Source organism: Rhinopithecus roxellana, chromosome 5 (assembly GCF_007565055.1).
Source record: "Rhinopithecus roxellana isolate Shanxi Qingling chromosome 5, ASM756505v1, whole genome shotgun sequence".
Lineage (NCBI taxonomy): Eukaryota > Metazoa > Chordata > Mammalia > Primates > Cercopithecidae > Rhinopithecus > Rhinopithecus roxellana.
Window position 1 is genome coordinate 15,919,454 of NC_044553.1, and position 7,956 is coordinate 15,927,409.

The window sequence follows — 7,956 nt, forward strand, 5'->3', positions numbered from 1 at the left end:
TGCAAAATAAATATTTCTCCTTACTTGAACATGTGTATACCAGTATGCACGTATACAAAATCACACATGAACTCAAACACACAGTAATGTATACAAAAATACAGAATGTCAGAGCTGAAAGAGATCTTTTGTCCATAATATTCACTTTAGAGATGAGGAGTAGAAGGATAAGGTGATTTGCCAAGCTCCAATAGCAAGCTTATGATAGACACTAAACCCCAAGTTTCTGCTTATTTGCAGTGATGTCGTGGGAACTCTGTGTGATGCTGGTGAATATTTTAGGTGTGAAATAGTAAGCATAAAAGTAGTACTACCTGGCAATCTGTCTAAGATCATTGACAGGCCTGAGAGTTTTCCATACGGCCTGCACCCTAACCTCAGGGAAGAAAACATCCACAATGAAATTTCTACAAGATTAGAAGAAGGAGAGAGGCAACGGGGATTCCATTTTTACTATGAGTATCCACCTCTGAGAGGGATATATCCACCTCTGTGGATGTCACCTACTCTGCAGAAAACCCTTTCCTGGAACTCCCAGGTATTTTAAAAAAGAGTCAGATATCAGACCTATAGACAGAAGGCTCACACCCAGTCATGCAGAATCTCTGATCACCAAGAATTAGAACATTTCTGGATGATGGGCTCTATACATGGAAGAGTTGGGAATCTTTATTTTGAGGCAGAGAAATATGTGGGGGGAAACATAAAATCTACTCCCTTTGAATTGAAATGCTCAGATATTTAAAAACAGCGTTAAAACAGACATTTGTATTTAAGGAAGTGAAAATATTTTCTAAGATGCAGGTCATATGAATCTGTCAATTCCCTTCTGAGTTAAGTCATTCTAAAAAGGGGTTGTCAGTGATACCTGCCTCACCTCACAGGCTATGGGTGAGCAGCAGGTGGACTGATAGATGCAAACACTTCAGAGATGAAAGTTTTTAGTTTAACTGGTCTGCTTAGGTAAGGAGCAAGAATCACTTTGGGGTTTGGAAATAACCTTGTAAGTATGACAATCCCATAAAGGGTTGAGAGGGCGGTAGGTAGCCTTCTCCATTGTTGACAAGGAGGTGGAAGAAGGATGTGAGAACACTTGTTGCCATGAGCACATGAAGAATAAGTGCAAATAAAGGCAGGAGGGGAGAACTGCAAACATTAAGTGTTGGGCCAAGACTTCTTAGGAACAGGACAAGGGACCGTAGGTTACTCTTTTGACTCTGCTCTTCTTTGAAATGCTTTCACAGGAAACGTGAATCTGATGTGGACCCTCCTCTTTTTCCTCCTTTTAGACCTAACCATCTTCACTCCAGCCTTCCCCTTCTTAACACGACATATAGACAACCCCAGGTCTTGGGTCCCTAGAGGACACCACCGATACTGTGAGGTGTCGATGAGGTGCCGTTGGCTGATCCATAGAGGTAAATGCAAGCAGATCCACACATTCATTCATGAGAATCTGACCACCATAGCAGATTTCTGCAGAACTCCACCAGTGCCCTTACCAACAGCCCCTCCATGTGCAGCTGCCACAACAGGACTCATGATGTCAATGTCACTGACTGTTTTGCCAGCACAGGGACCCGACCTCTTCACTGCCACTACGAAAAATAAGGAGTCCACCAGGCCCATGCGAGTGGGCTGTAAGAAGGGGGCACCTGTTCACCTGGATGGCTAGGTTCCTCCTGACACTGGCACTTGAGTGACTTGCACCCTGTGCCTTCAAATCTTTGCAGCACTGTGTACGTCTTCTTTGTAAATGCTTCATCCCTTGCACGCAGACTCCTCATTGTTCCCAGACTCATGCAGCCTCCTGCGTCTTTCTTACAGCCTGTTCCCCACCAACCTCACGTCCCCTATCACTGACACAGTGTCAGGGCTTTTGGTGGAGGATAAGGTGGCAGTGGAGGGTCGGTGGGAGGCAACCTGAATTACGGAAATAATACTCTGGAAAAGCCTTGCTCCAACCAAGCTGCTAGACAATCCCCTTCTCCTGGGGCTGATCTTCCTACTAGCTGCTCTCATAAAACTTCCTGATGCCGGCCCTAGGTTTCCTGGATCATAGGGTCCTTCTGCCTTCTGTGGGACATTCTATACCATTCTCCGCAATGGGCTCCTTCGGAGGGTATTAGGGATGATACCCAGGTGGGAAGCCGCTTCCTTTAGGGAAACAAATCGCTGTGGCTCCCGGAGTGTCACCGGAAAAAACCCTTTCTGGAGAAGTCAGAGGAGCCTGGGCAACTCAGCCGGCCCAGAGCCTTCGTGGTCTCCCCGTTCCGGTGGCCTCCGTATTGGCCGGCAGGGGGCGCCGAGCCACATGCTTCCTGCAGGCCAAGAGTCCAAAACTTCTTTCTTGGTTTCCTTTAAGACAGAGTGAGATGGGCAGCAAGTTTCTTGGTTGCTGACACGGGTAGAGGATAATAGGTGAATAAACAGAAAATTCAGCCAGCATAAATACAGTCTAACTGTTGAAGAACAGATTTCTGAGTCTACCATAACTTTAATGCACTGCAGCACTTCAATATTCAACCTGCCACCTTCAGATTCACACTGCAGCACCTCAGGTAAGAAGGAAAGGAAGTGAATATGCACAGAGGACCTACTTGTGTTACGAGCTTTACAGTTTAGCTGCACTGGAGGAGTTTATTTCTTTCTTGGAATCCATTACATCACCGATCCCCTTCTGAAGGAGGTTATTTTATCCACAAGAGGAAGCATCCAAAGTTGTTCATATTCTCTATCCTGTGACTCCACCAAAATGGTGACAAGGTTTTGAAGCGAAGGAGGGCACTTGACTCTAAGGCAGCCATCCTTGAACTGACTAGCCAGGTGCCCATGGAGCAGACTCGCGTGGGGATTTTATGCTTTTGGAATAATCCAGTGACAAAACTGGATACTATTACTTTCATTCCTTCCTCCGATGCCAGGAGCTATAGCTGTTTTGCCTTTGTTTTTGGCATTTAGCACTTAGCCTAATGCTCGCTATAAAAGTGCCTTCAAGAAATCTTTAATGGGCCATTTTGGTAGGTCTGGTTGTTGCTGTGGATCTTTTGTAGATGCCTATTTTTAGATTAGAGAAGTTTCTTCCCTTCTGCTCCTGGTTATCTCTCTTGAATGGATTGGGAATTTCATTGAAAGATGGGATTATACAGCATATTTCTTTAATCAGTTAATGGGGTGAATTAGATTAGTTGATTTTAGAATACTAAACCAACCTTGTATTCCTGGGATAAACCCTTTTTGGTTATGTGATATAATCTTTTTTATATATGACTAAATTTAATTTGCTAATATTTTAAGTTTTTTTTGTATTTATGTTCACAAATGAGATTGGTCTGTAATTTTTTTGTACTGCCTTGTTTAATTTTGATATCTAGGTTACATGTTAGCCTCCAGAAATGAATTGGGGAGTAGTCCTTCTTTATTTTGTAACTGGAATTATATGTTATTTTAATACTTGGTAGAACTCACATGTAAGGCTGTTTGGTCCTGATATTTTCTTATTTTCTTTGAGATGGCTTTTTCTTTTTTCTTTTCCTTTTTCTTTGGATATGGGTCTTCCTATGTTGCCCAGGCTGGATGCAGTGGCTATTCACAGGTGCAATCACAGAGCATACCTCGAACTACTGGTCTCAACTGATCCTTGAACACTTGGTCTCAGGTGCCTCAAACTCCTGGGCTTGAACTCCTGATCTCGAATAATCCTGCTGCCTCAGCCTCCAGAGTAGCTGGGTCTACAGGTGCACACCACCAGGCTTAGTCTCAAACTGTTTTAAACTTCTGTTTCAATTTCCTTAATGGTTAAAGAGATGCTAACTTTTCCATTTCTTCTTGAGAAAGCTTTGGCAGATTGTTTTTTTCCCATGTAGGAATTTATCCATTTTGTCTAAAGTTTCCAAATATATTGGCACAAAGTTATTCATAATCTGTTTAATGTTTAAAGCATTGATTTTATGCCCTATTTTTATTCTGACTTTTTTTGTACCTTTTTTATTGATAAAACTTTTGAGGTGTGTCTCTCTTATTAGAGATTTTTTCAGACATGCAGAAGCAAGTACTTATAAACTCATGTAGAAACTTTTTAAGAATGGGTCCACCTCTGTCCCGACCTGCAGGACAGTCGAACAGACCCTGGAAGGGGGAGTGGGAATGGAGGAGACAAGAAAACACGAGAAATGGAGACAAGACAAATAGCCTGATCAAGTCTCGTTTATTGAATGTAGGGTCATGCCTTATATAGGCTGGCAGAGGAAGAGGTTGGGCCAGGGCGGTGACAGGAGGCTGGGCTTACTCAAATTACAATTGCGCATGCGCCATGGGTTTGTAATTTTCCCGGGCGCGGGATCGCGCCTGCGCCTTAGGCTGCATATCTTCCTGGGCGGGAAAATGTCTGCGCGCGCGCGGGAAAGGTTGGCGCGCGCGGGAACAACTTAGACGCGCGCGGGAAAAGCTTTGGGCGCGCGCGGGAACAGTTTAGGTGCGCGCGGGAAGGGTCCGCAATAAAGAACCCGGAAATGTGCCGTCTTGTCTCCGCTTTGCGGAGATCAAGCAACAGAGGTTGGCTAATTCCGGGCCTCATGGCTCCGGACACACCTCTTTCTTTTTTCTTTTTTCTTTTTCTTTTTTTGAGATGGAGTGTCACTCTGTCACCCAGGCTAGAGTGCAGTGGCACAATCACGGCTCACTGCAACCTTCACTTCCCAGGTTCGAGCAATTCTCCTTCCTCAGCCTCCTGAGTAGATGGGATTACAGGCATGCGCCACCACACCCAGCTAATTTTTGTATTTTAGTAGAGACGGGGTTTCACCATGTTGGCCAAGCTGGTCTTGAATTCCTTACCTCAGGTGATCCGCCCTTCTCGGCCTCCCAAAGTGCTGGGATTATAGGCGTGAACCACCACGCCTGGCCAGTTCCACCTCTTGAGTCACACAGATCTACTTCCCCAGACAGGTTCAAGAGACAACTCCTCCAAGCTTCCTACCAGTCTCTGTTCCTGAAGGGAAACTTAGAAGAAGTTAACTGTGGACAAACAACTGTAGTCACTGTCAATGCCGCAGATCTTAGGGCTGCAACTAGCACCCATCCACTCCTTCCTTTACCATGTATTCTAATCTCCCTTCACCCTCAGGTCTTAGTTGCTTATTCTTATTTACCCTCTCACCAATTCTGAGAGTTTAAGCCCTCGGTAATCATATTTTTCTCAGGCTGAGGTGGTTACGCACGTACATTCACAGTTAAAATGGAGCATGGGAGTACCAGAAAGCGCCCAAGTAGATTACTTGGATTCTACATAAATTCTTTTCTGCCTCTACTGGGTAAAAGCAGCCCTACCTCACTCCTGCTAATCAGGGTTACTTAGCCTCGACAGTATGGCAACTCCTCGTCATGTCTGCTGGTCCCTAGACACAAGAAATCCAAAGTGTCCTGGGAAAAGCTGTAGCTTGTAGTTCAGTGAGATCTTTCTGTGTAACTTGGCAAGGGTGCATCTTCTTTGGGGACCTGGACCTTTGACCCTGCAGAGCCCAGAGTTACAGAAATGAAAGCACAACATATCTGAGTGGGTCAATCAGAGAGATGGTAAATGGAGCTACTCCTGCTTCTACTCCTTGGTTCCTGGATCCATGTATTCTTCCTATTGGGAACACAGTACCCTTTACAGGTCTCTGATTTAATAAATACACTGCATCCTGAAGAATGATACCCCATATTTCATAATGTTGCCTCTTAGCTGCTGCTTCAGCTGTGTCTTGGAAAGTCAGTTTCTCTTCTTTCCTCCCTCCCTCCTTCCTTTCTTCTACGCTCCTTTCTTCTTCTCTCTCTTTTCCCTTCCTTCCTTCCTTTCCTCATTTCTCTTTTTCTTTCTCTTTCTTCCTCCCTCCCTCCCTCCCTTCCTTTCTTTCCTTAAGCTGGAATGGCTTGCACCTTCCTTTTCCCACATAAACACCAATGGACTCTTCCCATTGTCCTCTAGTTTCTTCCAGAGGTAGGTGAAATTATTGAAGACTTCAGCAGAAATTAGGGAAGATCTTCTGAACTGTGATTAAATGGAGTGTGGTCATTTACCTAATTATCCTTGGTTATCACCTTCTGTGATTGTGATTTTACTTATTAAGCAGCAGAGCCATCTGGTGAAGACCTGCATTACTTTTCAATCTTATGTTTGCCTTTTGTCTTTCCCAGATTTGATAAATGGTTTGTCCTCATGATCTACTGATGCAGACTACATGGAAGTCCCAATGTCCTGGTGCCCAAAGGCAAGATCATTTTTTCCCCTGCAGTGTTTCTGTTTATCATGGTGATGTGAGTGGGCTCTTATTGGGGGTGCCTAATGCTGCAACAAAGAAAGGGTTTTCTCGGCCGGGCGCGGTGGCTTACGCCTGTAATCCCAACACCTTGGGAGGCCTAGGCAGGCAGATCATGAGGTCAAGAGATCAAGACCATCCTAGCCAACAAGGTGAAACCCTGTCTCTACTACAAATACAAAAATTAGCTGGGTGTGGTGGTGTGCACCTGTTGTCCCAGCTACTCAGGAGGCTGAGGCAGGAGAATCGCTTGAACCTGGGAAGTGGAGGTTGCAGTGAGCCAAGACCGTGCCACTGCACTCCAACCTGGTGACAGAGCGAGACTCCGTCTCAAAGGAAAAAAAAAGAAAAGGCTTTATCTTCTGAATTAACCTGTATCCCTCTGAGCTAGTCAAGGAAATAGGCAATCTTTATTTCTATGGCTCATAGATACTGGTATCACTAGTTATCACTTGTGATAAGTAAGCAACATCCTTCCTTCATAGATTTATAGCTCAGTGTTTGGCATATGCCCTATAATTATTATCACAAGCAAGATGTGCAGAGGCAAAATTTTCTAGGATGCAAGCACCCATCTGTTTGTTCACCTCTCCCTATATGGCAGTTAGCATAGTGCTTGTCATATCAAAGGCACTCAGAAATATTAATTAAACAAATATTAGTGATAGAAGAATGTCTTTCTATTGTCTTCACATATGAATAAAAAGTTGGCCAGGTGCGGTGGCTCACGCCTGAAATCCCAGCACTTTGGGAGGGTAAGGTGAGTGGATCACTTAAGTCCAGGAATTTGGGACCAATCTGAGCAACATGGTGAAACCCTATCTCTGCAAAAAATACAAAAATTAGCCGGGCATGGTGGCACATGCCTGTAGTCCCGACTACTCGGGAGGCTGAGGTGGGAGGATTGCTTGAGCCTAGGAGGTGGAGGTTGCAGTGAGCCGAAGTTGGGCCACTGCACTCCAGCCTGGGAGACAGAGCCAGACCCTGTCTCAAAAAAAAAAAAAAAAAAAAAAAAAAAGGTTCACTAGATAAAACATCCTTTGTTTCTGGATGTCCAAAGAGTTGTTTTTATTATTTCATTGAAATGTTGTGGATTAATATAGTCTATATTCCTGTATTAGTGGCTTGCTATTACTACATAAAAACATTCAGAATACCTTCTCTTTTGTTGTATTTTAGACATTTTTCAAAAGCCTAGGTTTTTGTGTTGCTTTTGCTTATGCTGGGACTCTGTGATCTCCACCTGTTCTAAAACCAGCTCCCTATCTCGTGCCGAAGAATGTTCCCTTTGTTCTTTGACTTTTGATTCTATGTCTTGTTAATTAATGTTCAGTTTGGGAATCTTGGTATATTTTAGGTTGATTCCCTGGAATTCAAGTGAGATGCATTTTTTTCCTTTTTTTGAGAAATTAATTAACAACTTATTCTAATATGTGGATGTTTAAGTTCCTGGCATTTGACTGAGCTTTGTAATGTGTACTTTCTACAATGTGGAAAGAAGGAGTTATAAAAGTACATATATGGCCAGGCACAGTGGCTCATGCCTCTAATCCTAGCACCTTAGGAGGCTGAGGTGGGTGGATCATTTGAGGTCAGGAGTTTGAGACCAGCCTGGCTTACATGGTGAAACCCCATCTGTACTAAAAGTACAAAACTA

At 44.0% G+C, this 7,956-nt stretch overlaps 1 long non-coding RNA gene across 1 annotated transcript; it reads left to right on the forward strand.

Moving 5' to 3' along the window:
* The first annotated feature begins 306 nt into the window (after nt 1-306).
* Nucleotides 307-1,773, forward strand: LOC104662988. The gene is made up of 2 exons (XR_748071.1): nt 307-538; nt 1,245-1,773. It is a non-coding gene; the product is annotated as an uncharacterized LOC104662988 (long non-coding RNA).
* Nucleotides 1,774-7,956: the final 6,183 nt, after the last annotated feature.